Raw genomic sequence first — 15,712 nt, forward strand, 5'->3', positions numbered from 1 at the left:
TGAAGAAAAAACACCAAAGACAGTGGACGACCATGTTGCAGAGGCTATGGCTACCCAAGACTAGAGAATAATGGTTGATTTTTGATTGTCCTACTTAAGGAGCTGCTTACCATAGCTAAAGAGTCTCTTCTATCCTTACTAAGAGGAAAGTAGTCACTGAACAACTGCATCTCAGTAATTAACCCCTTTAACGAAGGAATATTGTTTGGTAATCTCAGTGTTGTTAGGTATGTGAGGACTGACAAGAATGTATAAAGAATAAGTTAGACAATTGGGTATTTCTGTAGGCAAAGGGAAAAGGAGCCATAACCAGAGAGAAGGATCCAACGTAGTACTGTCTGGTCAGTCAAAGGACCCAATACCTGACTAGTGGTAGTATCTCAATGGGTGGCTATTGCCCTGGCCAACCTAATACCTGGTGAACTTCTATCTGGGTATGTCAAACACTCGTTTCTCCGTTTACTTTATTGGAAGAGTGAATTAGCTTTTAGCCCTTGCAGGATACTGCGACCTTTTTTATTTATATTTCATTGTGTTGGGGGGAGTTTGGTGTTACTTGAAAGAGTATGGAATCATGAGTAGCCATTTTGCTAGTGTTTTCAAAGTCATAATTAGGTATCCCTCTCACCTATTTATGATTATTATCGTTATTACAAGCCAAGCTATAATCCTGGTTGGAAAAGCAAGATGCTATAAGCCCAAGGGCTCCAACAGTGAAAAATAGCCAGGTCAGGAGAGGAAATAAGGAAGTAAATAAACGGCAAGAGAAGTAATAAACAATCAAAGTAAAATATTTTAAGAACAGTAGCAACATTGAATTACATCTTTTATCTATAGACTATAAAAAACAAATAGTGTGCCCGAATGTACCCTAAAGCAAGACTGAGAAAGGCCATGGTAGAAGGCTCTGACACTACTTAGACTAGAGAACAATGGTTTAATTTTGGAGTGTCGTAGAAGAGTTGCATACCATAGTTAAAGAGTCTCTTCTACCCTTACCAGAGGAAAGTAGCCACTGAAAAATTACATTGCAGTAGCTAACCCCTTGTGTAAAGAGCTGTTTGGTATTTCCACTATTGTTAGATGTATGAGGACAGAGGAAAATGCGGAAAGAAAAGGCCATACCAGACTATTCGGTGTAAGTGTAGGCAAAGACAAAATGAGCCGTAACCAGAGAGAGGGGTCCAAAGTAGTACTGTCAGGCCAGTGTGTGTGTGTGTGTGTGTGTGTGTGTGTGTGTGTGTGTGTGCGCGCGCGCGTATGCTTGTTGTTACAGGCCTTAGTGTAATACCTCAGACTCAAAAACCCGAATAAGTATTTTCCCTTTCGTAACAAAAGTCTTATACGGCTGGGTTTTATGAAGTCCCAGAGTCTCGTCTTGCGTTGCCGTGTGATTTGCATAAGGTAAAAATGGCTCGTACCCAAATCTAATTATCTATTGAAACCAGAAAATTCAAAGCGAGAGTTAATATTGTATTAATTTTTTAAGAGAAAGTTTTTTTATAAGATATAAATAGATTTATTGTTATGAGATAAGTTGATATTTAAGTACAGAAATGGAATTATGACTGCTGACTTTTATAAACCGTAGAGAGATGAAAACAAAAGCAAAGAAAAAAGTGAATAAATCATTATCATCGTAAGTGGGGACAGATGGGAGCAAGAAGAATTGGGGGGGGGGGGGGGATGATGGTAATCACATTTCGGTGATGTATGTTTGTGAATATGACGGTGACGAGCCAGTTATTTTTATTAGTTTTTTGTCGACATAAATATTGTTATTATTATTGTTTTGGTTGTCATTTATTTATTTATTTATTTATTCATTTATTTATTAATTTTATTATTATTATTATTATTATTATTATTATTATTATTATTATTATTATTATTATTATTATTGTATTATTATTATTATTATTAATTTATTTAAAAAGATAGGAATAGTATAAATCTGTTGCAAGAGGAAAGACTTACAAATAAAGAGCTTTGGCGGAGATCAAGGTATGATAAGAGATCAGTCTCTCGTTACGATATCAAATCAAGAAAGATATCGTTAAACTCTTGCAGAATTCGACTGCAACTCTCTGATTGTTCTTCTCTCTGTCTGATAGTTCTTAAAAGCAACCGCTAGATTACGAACTTTGGACGTTTCTCGCCTCTACCGTTTTCGTTTCTATATCCTTTTATCACATGAGAGTCAGTTTGTTTTATTATTGTTTTTAGTTGTATTATTATTATTATTATCATTATTGATGTACCCAAATTGAAACGTTTGACACATCATATACTTAAAGAAAACTGCTGAGTAAGTTTTCAAATGTTTTAGGGATTAGTTTATGAATTTTCCTTCATTTTTCATGTTTATTTTCCTAATTTCTTCCTTATTTTTCTAGTTTATAAACATCCGAGTGCTTTACATATAAACCGTAGGTTGTTCTTAGGGAAAAGGAAATGACTAAGAATTAGTTTTATCATTCATATCTAAACTATTGAAGGATTTGTATCAAATATTTATGAAGGATCTCTCTGAAAACCAAGTTTCATTTTCGAAAAGGTTATCGCAAAATAAGCTTTGCTTCTAGCCATGAGCGGTACCCTCCTGCTTTGTTTACATAAGATTAAAACCGCATCATGTCTCTTTTGTTTCTGATTTGTTCGCTGTACACAAAGTATTTTCTCCGCTTTCCGTCTGTTGTTTGATGAAGCCCTTGTTGTGTCGACTTGAAACCGAAGTCTTTCGGTGAAGAATCCTGTTTAATTATTGTCCATTTGTGCAAGAGCACGTTGTATTATTTATTTAGGAATGGAGTTTTTGATACTTAGTTCGTTTCCTTAAGGTGTTATGACGTAGGATGTGCGTAAATTGATTTTAAAACATAGAAAGTACGCACGACACTTTTCAGAATATTCGAGGTTTGGATGTGAGAAAGTCAGATGGAAATAGAAGTTGTAACAACTTTGATTCTGTGTTGAAATAACGCGATGGTTAGTGAGCATATGGTTAGCAAGGGAAATTGCATATCACCATTTACCAGCATCTCTCTCTCTCTCTCTCTCTCTCTCTCTCTCTCTCTCTCTCTCTCTCTCTCTCTCTCTCTCTCTCCAAGATTTAATATTAATGATCTGAGGCTTTTCGTTATTATTTTATCTTTTTTATAGTATAATGATGCATGTATTCCCTGTCATGAGAGAGAGAGAGAGAGAGAGAGAGAGAGAGAGAGAGAGAGAGAGAGAGAGAGAGAGAGAGAGAGAGAGAGAGAGAGAGAGAGAGAATGTGCTACACGGGGTTACAGTGATTTTGAATTTCAAAACTTTTAGTCCATCCGCGAAGACTATTTGCTCTTGGGTAGAGCAATTTAGTTTAAAATGTTTAGAGAGTTTTTTATAGTTTTGTGTAACTTATTCTTGATCTCTTTAACCGTGTTACTGTTTACTACATCCGGTGGAAGTCTGTTCCATGTATTTTCTAGTTTGTATGTAAAGAAATTACCTCTTAGAGCGGTGTTGTATCTTTTCAAATAAAGTTTTTATTTGGTACCTCTGGACTGATTTGTGCTGAGCGTGAATAGATTGTTTTAGTCTACATTTGGTATTCTTTTAAGAGTCTTGGATGCCTCTATTAACTTTCCCCTTAGTCCTCGTGTTTGTAGATTAGAGAGAGAGAGAGAGAGAGAGAGAGAGAGAGAGAGAGAGAGAGAGAGAGAGAGAGAGAGAGAGAGAGAGAGAGAGAGCAAGTCATTTGCATGAAGAAAATAAAAAAAAACAATTTAATTCCCTTATTGGTAATTCCATGTGGCCATTAATTCCTGTGATTGGAGAAATTAACGAACAATAGATTTACTGCCAGTTTGGAAGCAGTCTTGCAATACTTGCAGTATTGACTACGAATCTGAGGCTCAACATCTGCTGCAACAAAAGTAGTTTTTCGTTGAGTGACTTCTGGTAATTTGGTTGTTTAGCTTCACATTATATTTTGGTCTGGGAAGGTTATTATGTTTTAGGTTTCCAGATCATTAGTCCTATTAACAGATATTTCATGTGAGCAAGTTTTGTTTGGGAAATTTTTAGGTTATAATTATGGGAGATTGAAGTGCTAATGATTAGAATTTCAGAGACACTTCGCATACTATTTACTAATGTTCAGCCTGCTCTCTAGGAAAAATTAATCTAGTTCTAGACCAAATTATATTTCCCTTATAATCTAAAAATTCAAAATTGAATAGGGAAAGTATTGGATTGAACAAATACAAATTGCGCTCGAATTCAAATCGTTACATTGAGGCAATAATAAAAAGGGGCAATATTATTATTATTATTATTATTATTATTATTATTATTATTATTATTATTATTATTATTATTATTATTATTATTATCATTATTACTTGCTAAGCTACAACCCTAGTTGGAAAAGCAGGATGCTATAATTCCAGGGGCTCCAACAGGGAAAATAGCTCAGTGAGGAAAGGAAAAAGGAAAATAAAATATTTTAAGAAGAGTAACAACAATAAATATCTCCTATATAAACTATAAATACTTTAACAAAAGAAGAGGAAGAGAATAAGATGGGAGAGTGTGCTCGAGTGTACCCTCAAGCAAGAGAACTCTAATCTAAGACAGTGGAAGACCATGGTACAGAGGTTGTGTCACTACCCAAGACTTGAGAACAATGGTTTGATTTTGGAGTGTCCTTCGAGCACAGCTGCTTACCATAGCTAAAGAGTCTCTTCTACCCTAACAAAGAGGAAAGAGGCCTCTGAACAACTACAGTGCCCTAAGAAGAATTGTTTGGTAATCTGTGCTGTCAGGTGTATGAGGACAGAGGAGAATATGTAAAGAATAGGCCAGACTATTCAGTGTGTGTGTGTAGGCAACGGGAAAATTAACCGTAACCAGAGAGGAGGATCCAATGTAGTACTGTCTGGCCTGTCAAAAGACCCCATAACTCTCAAAAGTAATAAGCAATGATGAAAACGAAGTATCTAAAAAATTATAGGTAACCAGTTAAGAGGGATTTTACTGAATTCAAATAGTTGTGCGTACATGTCTCTGTTCATATAGGCTGCAATTAGACAGGCGAAGTTTTCTTCCAATACCCTATTTGAGGTTGTCGAAATTATGTAAAGCCAATGGAACGTGAATCGACAAAATAATTTGAATCTCCCTTATATAATAAAGAGCAAGTGTCAGCATATATATATATATATATATATATATATATATATATATATATATATATATATATATATATATATGTATGTATGTGTGTATATATATATATTGGTCACGCCCAGTGGCATTGCTAGAGGTATAACTTATCGGTCTCTCCCTGTCTCGGGGTTAGGAGGTAGAGGGAGAATTCTTACCCCTGGTGAGAGGAGGTCCGTGGGCGTATGCTGCATATCTATCTAGATATTGAGGCGCCATTTTTGATGGGTCGCGTACACGTATATAATATAAGTCCTTACTGAATGTGTTTATGTCCCCAATTCTTCCCAAGGACCAATTCCGCCGAAGGAAGGTCCCTCAACGGCCCTTGACATCCATCATGGCGCCCTCAGGACCGTCTCCGTTTTCTAACTGAAACGACCTCTGGACCGATGGTGTCGAAGACTTTATGCCTTTAGATTCTCTTTATAGTTTTATATGCGTTCTGTAAAGCGTTTCTCAAGGCGAAAGGGAATCCAGATTTTACATTATACTTAATAGGAGATTCCTTTTGGATGGTTAAAAAAAAAAAAAAAAAAAAACATACTCGTAGTTTCCTTTAGGCGGAATTATGTAATGGTTGATCTAGTGTCCTTTCAATTTAGACTTTACAATGGCTTTTGTACTTGGGCTTACTTTTGGGGCGACAACATTAATGATTTGTTTTCAAGATTTGTTACACAACATTAAAGTAGTTTCAGGCTATTATTGAATCAGGTTTTATCCCGTCATTTCCCATCCAGTTATTATTCGTTTAGTAATCTCTTCGGGAAATTCTTGAAGAACCCCGGCCTCAGGATATAGCATTAAAGTAAAATACTCTAGACTCTAGAGTGTAATAATCAAGTAATTAGTCGGTGTTAGAAACTCATCTAGTTATCGTTTGTAATGGTAAATTCCCAGTCGACTCTCTACTTATATCCTGCTGGTTTAAAAGTTTAAAGGCCGCTCATGAATGGCAGAGGCAAGGGATAGTGACATTGCCGTAGCAACCAGGACAGTGCTCCAGAGACTGACCATTTATGGTCAGCGCCCAAGTCCCCTCTCTATACCCCAAGATGGGACCATGGAAGGCCAGGTTTCCCGAAACCCGACATCTTTAGCTCTTAAGGATGGGGAGGTTGCAAACACTAAACGAACTAACTGTTTAAGTGGGACTTGAACCCCAGTCTGGCGATCACCATGCATAAACGTTGCCATCAGGCCAAAAGAAATGGTTGAATGGAATTTCAAAGGAAATGGTTAAGAGTAATTAATCTTGTGCTGTAAAAGAAAGTCTTTCTCTTTACTTATATAAATTTATTGATTTTTTAGGAGAGAGATTTCTTTCTGGTAGGATTTTCAAAATCCAAATTCTTCAAGGGATTTTCTCTTCTTATTCTATTGATGTTTGTTCATTTCTGTAGGACCTTAGAGAGTCTTTCATCTTCATTTGTGTAATTGCAACGCACTCATAAAATAAATATGTAAAACGTTCGTTTGATTCGTTATTAAATACTCAATGTAAATATATCACGTTTTGATAGCCTCAATTAATGCTAGACGGGATGGAACCAAATAATGAAAAAGAAGATTTAAAATACATCTATGTTTCCTCGGTAAGTTTAGAAAAGCCGACGTTATTCTAATTTTTATGCTCTCATTCAACATAAGATTTCAGGAAATAGCCTTTTTATAACCTTTTTCTCATGATGATATCGTTAACATTCACGAGGAAGTAATGACATCTTGCAACAGAATTTTACATTGCAGATTACCGTTGGTATGATTGCTGGAAATTACTGCATTTTAGTTAATGCAGAGATAATGGATGAAGACTTGTAGAAAAGTATTTGTTTTTTGCAGCATTTGTGTATAGCATTACTACGGAAATTAATTTCAATACGAATTAACTTGGTAAAAGCTGAATCATGTACTTTGGAAGGGTAACAGATCAGATTTGACCTGGAACAACTATACTCAGCTTAGAGCTTTTGCTCAGAGAGTTTATGCCTCAACTGAAAAGGAGTACAATTTAACCATAAAAGAAACACTTTTCTGGTACAACTCAGGAACATAAATGGTGGTCTACCCTTAAATCTGCACTCTTAGGTGTAGATGCAACAGTTCCTCCTTTACTTAAACCAGATGGCTCAGCACTCACTGTCCAAAGGAAAAGGCAACCCTTTTGGCTGATGTTTTTGACAGTAAAACAGAGCGATGAAAAACTTGAACTTCCTCATTCCTGTTTTCCTGAGGCTAAACTAACTAGTTTAGCTTTTCGATCTCGTGAGATTAAAGCTCTGTTGATGGACCTTGATGCTTATGGAGGTGTAGACCCCAAATGGTATTTTTCCTTTGTTTTTTATAAAGACAGCAGATTTCTTAGCTCCAAACTTATCTGTTATTTTGCGCAAGTTAGCAAGAAGAGGAGCTTTTAGCACTAGTTGGAGAATTGGTAATGTTACTCCTCTATGTAAATGTGTATGTGGTAGCTCAAGTCCCACTGATTACCGCCCAATTTCCATAACTCCCATATTATCTAAAGTTTTTGAACGTCTTCTGGCAAAACGTCTTAATAGGTTTGCTGAAGGTAATCATCTACTCCCTAGTTTGCAATCTTGGTTTTCGTAAAGGCTTGGAGCATGTGATGCCCTTCTTACAATCTCCAATGCTGTACAGAAATCCCTTGATTGTGGTCGGGAAGTTCGTATGATTGGCCTTGATTTTAGTGCTGCCTTTGACCGTGTTAATCATGAGGCCCTTGTTTTCAAACTGAAACAGTTGGGAGTGGGTGGGGTCGTTTCTTAGCATTATTATTGATATTTTTTAAGTAATAGATCTCAAAGAGTTGTTGTTGATGGGCACCATAGTGATTATAGGAATGTGATATCCGGTGTTCCACAGGGTAGTGTTCTTGGCCCATTACTTTTTATACTATATACACATGACATGTGGTTTGGCCTAGAAAACAAGCTTGTTGCATATGGAGATGATGCTACTCTCTTTGCATCAATTCCATCCCCTGAATGTAGATCTAGGGTTGGTGAATCCCTTAATAGAGATTTAGCTAGAATTAGTGCATGGTGCAAATTATGGGTATGAAGTTGAATCCTAACAAAACTCAAAGTATGATTGTAAGTAGGTCAAGGACGGTGGTTCCTCAACATCCGGATCTCAGTATTGATAATGTTTCTTTAAATATGTATGACTCTTTCAAAAGTTTAGGTGTGATTCTCGACAGTAAATTTACTTTTGAGAAACATATAAGGTCTGTCTTCTTCAATTTCACAAAAAATAGGCTTATTGAGAAAGTCTTACAAGATTTTCGGTGATCAATCTATTCTGAAGAAGTGTTTTAATTCTTTCATTCTACCTTGTTTTGAGTATTGTTCTCCTGTTTGGTCTTCAGCCGCTGATTCTCATCTTAATTTGTTGGACAGAAACTTACGGTCTATTAAATTTCTTATTCCTGATCTAGATATTAATCTCTGGCACCGTCGTTCAATTAGTTCATTATGCATGTTGCATAAGATTTTTCACAACCTCTGACCATCCTTTACATTCAGATCTCCCTGGACAATTCTATCCTGTTCGTAATACTAGGCAGGCAGTTAATTCTAATAGCCAGGCCTTCTCCATCACGAGGCTCAATACTACGCAGTACTCTAGAAGTTTTATTCCAGCTGTGACCAAGTTGTGGAATGATCTTCCTAATGCGGTGGTTGAATCAGTAGAACTTCAAAAGTTCAAAGTTGGAGCAAATGCTTTTTTTGTTGACCACAGGCGGACATAGTCTTTTTATAGTTTATTTATGACATATTTGTTTTTGATGTTGTTGATAATCTTATTATATGACATGTCTGTTTTGACGTTGTTTCTTATTTTAGAATGATTTATTGTTAATTTGTTCTCTTCATTTATTTATTTCCTTATTTCCCTCTCCTCACTGGGCTATTTTTCCCTGTTGAGCCCTGGGCTTATAGCATCTTGCTTTTCCAACTAGGGTTGTAGCTTGGATAGTAATAATAATAATCAAGTAGTATGCAATATTTATAGATACCTCTGTTTGCGTTGTAACTGCATTATGTATAGAGGCTAACCTGTTAGTGTAGGTACAAAATTGAGAAATAATACTTTTTACAGCATAACATAAAGATGGGACCAGAAGAAAGTTTTTATTTTGAAGTATAGAGATTGAGCGAAAATTTCTGCAGCAACTGTAACTTCTAGTATAGCATAGAAAAAGTTTTGAATACACTGCAACACTCCAAACATTATTATTATTATTATTATTATTATTATTATTATTATTATTATTATTATTATTATTATTATTACTTATTATTATTATATTATTATTATTATTACCTAAGCTATAACCCAAGTTGGACAAGCAGAATGCTATAATCCCAAGGGCACCAACAGGGGAAAAAATAGCCCTGTGAGGAAAGAGAAGTAATGAAAAATCAAAATAAAATATTTTAAGAATAGTTAAAAGTATATAAATCTATAAACTATAGAAAGAGACTTATTACTCTGTATTGCAGACTAAGAAAATCGAATGAAAATGTTTAGTAATTGTAAATGAATTTGAATTATGGCTATGTCATAATAGTAAGTGATTTGCTAATTTCACGAATACAAGATCTAAAAAAACTTAAATTTCAGAAAATGCAATGAAATCAGGCAAGGTAAGTAGTCGAAATTAGATTCAGAAGTTTAGTTCATTTCCTGTGATTCCTTAATAATGTCCGGGTTAAAAAATTCAATTATATATTCTTTGGAATCATTTCGCTTCCAGCCCCGTACTTTGCAGGAATCCCAAAATCCTCCTGTTGTCAACCGAGCTTAAATGTATAATCCGGGATTCTGGAAAGCTTTACAGGTTCAAATTATTTTTTATTGGCTTTATATGAATTCCGTAGAGCGTTTTCAATGTCAAATGAAGCCAGGTTGTAAGTAGAATTCAAGATTTTCTAGTGGAAAGAAAAACGATTTGCGGTGGAAAAAAAAGATCTTGGAAAAAATATTTGTTGTGTTTTGTAATAGGGTCAGTTTCATTTCCGTGTCTAGGTTTTCCACCGACTGGAAGAACAATATCATACCGTTTCTAACTATAGACTGAATACTGGAAGAGAATAGAGAATAGATCAGAGGTTTCCTAATTTCTTTTGATTTGGGTCGTATTAGGAACGATTTTTATAGAAAAAAAATATATTTACCCCGCGTTGCTTGCAAGGATAAAGTGTTGAGAAGAAATATATTTCTTACGATATTAAATTAGAAACAATATGCCATGGAAGAGAAACAAGAAACAGAAATAGATTAACTTTGGCAACACAAGAAATTTAAGAATGATACATCCTACCGATTAGTAATGATTATGAATTCTCAGTAGACGAATGGCAGCTGTCTTCCACTGTCTTGGGTTAGATGCATGTTGCTTGAGGGTACACTCGGGCACACTTATTCTATACCATTTCTCTTCCTTTTGTTTTTTTTTAAGTTTTTTATAGCTCATATAGGAAATATTTATTTTATTGTTGACACTGTTCTTAAAATGTTTTATTCTTCCTTGTTTCTTTTCCTCACTGTGCTATTTTCCCTGTTGGGGCTCCTGAGCTTATAGCATCCTGCTTATCCAACTAGGGTTGCAGCTTAGCAAGTAATAATAATAATAATAATAATAATAATATTAATAATAATAATAATAATAATAATAATAAGCAAGGGTTCGGAGTTGAGTGTTAAGCAAACGATTCTAATAAAAAATATGTTAGAAAAAAATGACTTTATTTTTATAACTTATCCTTGGCATTGCTCTTGACATTCGAACAAAATAAAAGTAGGTATCTGATAAAATCACAATACCGTGCAATAAGTCATAATATATATATATATATATATATATATATATATATATATATATATATATATATATATGTATATATATATATATATATATATATATATATATATATATATATATATATATATATATATATATATATATATATATATATATATTTATATATATATATATATATATATATATATATATATATATATATATATATATATATATATATATATATACACACACATATATATATATATATATATATATATATATATATATATATATATATATATATATATATATATATATTCAGTATATATGATCAGCGTCCAAACCCCCTCTCCACCCAAGCTAGGACCAGGGATGGCCAGGCAATGGCTACTAATTTATTTTATTTCATATCACTTGAGTAGCAAAGCTATTGGAAACTTGCCCTTAAAGAGAAACGTTAAGTAAAAAGATTATCAGAAATGTATGTCACTCTAACAGCACTTTGACATATGATACAATAAACTGAATCTAAGGAACCATATTCGAATAACATATTCGTTTGCACAAAAGAACTGGAAAGTTATTGGGAAAAAGTTATAAAATTGTGTAGTGAACTAAGGTGCGTCGGTCCCTATATATACTAGCTTTGATTTTAACAGGATTTTTTCATATTTTTTACTTTTTTTTATCCTGTTATACTTTCCAATATTTATTTTCATGCTTTTCCCTATTACACATTCTCTCTTATTTTTGTCGATTCAATTGGCTGGTGAGTTTATATCACTAGCAATAGATTTCATTTATGTCAAGCGTGTCCCTAATCTGTCAACGCAAAGTACCATTGACCATTTGTCTCTGCTCTGATTCCATAGAATTAATCTGCCTTGTGGCCACCAACGTCCATTCGTCGGAGCTAAGGGTCTTATAAGTCCCTGACGTTTTGTCCTTACAGTCGTGATGGTCTGCGACTTGGTTCCACCGATGCAGAAATCTGGTACTTTCGTTGTTAGAGACATTATCAAGTTCAAAGTCACATGGGTCAAGTAATTTTGAAATTACAAAAAAAAGAGCAGGTAATTATAAACTTGATAAGATGGGTTCATTATTGCCGAATCAGAACAGCATTTATGGACGTAAGTTATAAATAACTTTTTTTCTTTTTATAGTATTTGCATCGCTATCTTTTGTATCATTATAATGACCATAAATATTATTGATAACGATATGACTTCACAATCCATTTCCCTTTATATCTCTCAAACTTTTTCCGCCAGATGAATACAATATTTGTTTAAAGGACGCTCGTGAATGGTAGAGACAAGGGACTGGACAATGCCCGAGAGACTGAACATTTTATATATATATATATATATATATATATATATATATATATATATATATATATATATATATATATATATATGTGTGTGTGTGTGTGTGTGTGTAGTTCACCAAACGTTCAGCTGGGCTCCACAAAGCACTAGAAGAGTTGGAAGACCCAGGCCTACATGGCTGAGGACTATAAAGCCCGAAGTAGGCGGTGATGGATGAAGAAGTATTGAATTAGAAATTTAAGATAGAAACGACTGGCAAATCTAACCGAAGCCCTTAGCGTTAATAGGGGTAGGAGGAGATGAGGGTGTATATATATATATATATATATATATATATATATATATATATATATATATATATATATATATATATATATATATACAGTATATATATATATATATATATATATATATATATATATATATATATATATATATATATATATATATATATATATATATATATATATATATATATATATATATACGTATATATATATATATATATATATATATATATATATATATATATATATATATATATATATATATATATATATATATATATATATATACAGTATATATATATATATATATATATATATATATATATATATATATATATATATATATATATATATACATTATTTTTTTGTTTAGGATAGAATTTACTTGTAACCAGGCTTATTCATGTTATATATTTTATTTATTCATAAAGAAAGGAATGGGTAACTTTTTTCATGTGAAGATTCTCTCGAATTTAAATTTTCGGTCGAAAACAATCTTGATTCCACCCAACGTTCATCAGTGAGGGCTTTGATTTTTTTTTTTTTTTTTTTTTTTTGTGGGGAGGGGTTGTTCTTTAGTCTTATCTTCATCTTTTATCTATTAGTAATCAATTGCCTAGTTTAGTCCACATGAGATGCTCTCTCTCTCTCTCTCTCTCTCTCTCTCTCTCTCTCTCTCTCTCTCTCTCTCTCTCTCTCTCTTAAATCAATTGAATCCCTTGACTCTGTGACTTGCCGACGAAGGTTGTGACTCAATGGCCGAATGAAAGCAACTAGTAACTTTATTACAGAACTCCAGGCAGAAAGGGCACAAAAGACATAACAGGCAATTTCATGTTCAACCGACACCGCACCGGTTAACAGTTAACGGTGAGAGAAACAGACATGTTATTTCATGTTCTTATCAGTGCAAGGGGAGAGCAAATATACAAGCATAGTATATACACAAAATGAAATGTCGTTACTATGTACGATCGTGTGACACACGGTTGGTATATGGCTCCTCCCCTAAGAATTACATACTGTACATTTCTTCACGGCAGCCCTGAATCTGGAGTGGTAGTAGCAAACCTGCGGCCGATGGGCGGCAGTGAGTGGCTGTAGAAACTGTTGGTTGGGACGCGAGTGAGTGGTGGATGATGGGTGGCTTTGTTGCCGCTCCGGCTCTTCACGGATGTGTGTCCTACGGCATTCATAGGCGTGTGTGTCCTACAGCATTCATAGGCGTGTGTGTCCTACGGCATTCACGTCAGCTTCTGTAGACGTTGAATAGGTGTCCTCTTCGTTAGGAGTGGATGCGTTGATGGATGTGGGTGGCCATAAGGGCATTGGCTTTGGTCATCAAGTCCTTTATGGGTAAACTGTTGACATCGGGTATGGCAGCGCGTACAGGTTTGGGTAAACGGCTTACCCAAAGGGCACGAAGTAGGTTCACCTCATGAGGAGAGCCATCTGCGGCAGGTTGCAGGCAAGTGATACTGGTCATTTCCCTGAGGGTGAGTGAAGCCTTTTGGTTCCCCAACGGTTGTTGAGAGAACTGAAAAGCTTTGATATACGGGCGGCTGGCAACGGCGAGTACTGCTGCAGAAGGTATGTTTTCAGGGCGTCATAGTAACGGTTGCGGGTGGGGGGGGGGAGCGAGTCGCTCCGGGGTCACCAGTGTGACGTGACGAGAGAAGGTTGTGACTCAAAGGCAGAATGAAAGCAACTGAGTAACTTTGTTACAGAACATCCGTTTTTTTTTTACATAGAATCCAGGCAAAAAGGGCACAAAAGACATAACAGGCAATTTCATGTTCAACCGACACCGCACCGGTTAACAGTTAACGGAGAAAAAACACATGTTCTTTCAGGTTCTTATCCATGCGAGGGGAGGTCGAAGATACAAGCATAATATATATACACAAAATGAAATGTCGTTACTATGTACGATCGTGTGACACACGGTTGGTACAACTCCTTATCTCAGATCGTTTTGCCTTGGTCCAGATGTTGTCCTGCTTCTTAATTTCCTCGTGATTAAATTCTATTCTCTCTCTCTCTCTCTCTCTCTCTCTCTCTCTCTCTCTCTCTCTCTCTCTCTCTCTCTCTCTCTCTCTCTCGAAATGTTTTTACAAAGATAATTTAGTTTCTAAGTTAAGAATTCAAATTTCCCCTAATTTGAACGAGAGAGAGAGAGAGAGAGAGAGAGAGAGAGAGAGAGAGAGAGAGAGAGAGAGAGAGACAACGTTATTGATATGCCTGTACTACAATCACAATCTCTTTGCTGGGAAACCTTTTTCTTATATTAGACAGACAGATACAAAACTGCTCTAAATGAATATTCCTTTTAAATTGCAAGTGATACTCAGCGCTGTTCAAACATGAGAGCCAGTAACTATCAATGTTGATAAGCCAGTGAGAAAGTTTTGATTAATCTCTTCATGGTGTCAAGAATCTTAATTTCTAATGAAGAATTTACAGGAAATGTTTGTCAATTCACGTTTTATATTGAATTAATTCATTGGTCATCAGAAATATTTTATAAGAGAATGTATCAGTTTAACTTGTGAACAAAACACAACTCGAGTTAAAAACTCGAACTTTACTAAATGTTGTGAAAAATGATTGATCGATTTCCATCTGTAGACTGGCGTTTAAAATCAATATTTATCGACACATGAATTGAAATAGTAATGTTCTCTGTTATTTTCAACTTATTCCTGCAATTTGCAGAGATATTGTCAAATACCCTTTAACTAGGGATAAGAAAAATTATTTACTGAGATCCATCTGTTAAAATTAATAACTATGCCCACAAGAACTGAAATAATATATATTTTTTAATTTATTTCTTCCCTTTGCAGAGAGATATTGCCAACTAGTCTTTAACTATGGATTGGATAAGTGATTAATTAAGTTCCATCTGCTACAATATATAGTTATCGGCACATGAACTGAAATAATAATGGTCTTGTTATTTTTAAATTATTCCCGCTATTTGCTGAGAGAGAGAGAGAGAGAGAGAGAGAGAGAGAGAGAGAGAGAGGAGAGAGAGAGAGAGAGAG

Source organism: Palaemon carinicauda, chromosome 18 (assembly GCF_036898095.1).
Source record: "Palaemon carinicauda isolate YSFRI2023 chromosome 18, ASM3689809v2, whole genome shotgun sequence".
In the NCBI taxonomy this organism is placed as follows: domain Eukaryota; kingdom Metazoa; phylum Arthropoda; class Malacostraca; order Decapoda; family Palaemonidae; genus Palaemon; species Palaemon carinicauda.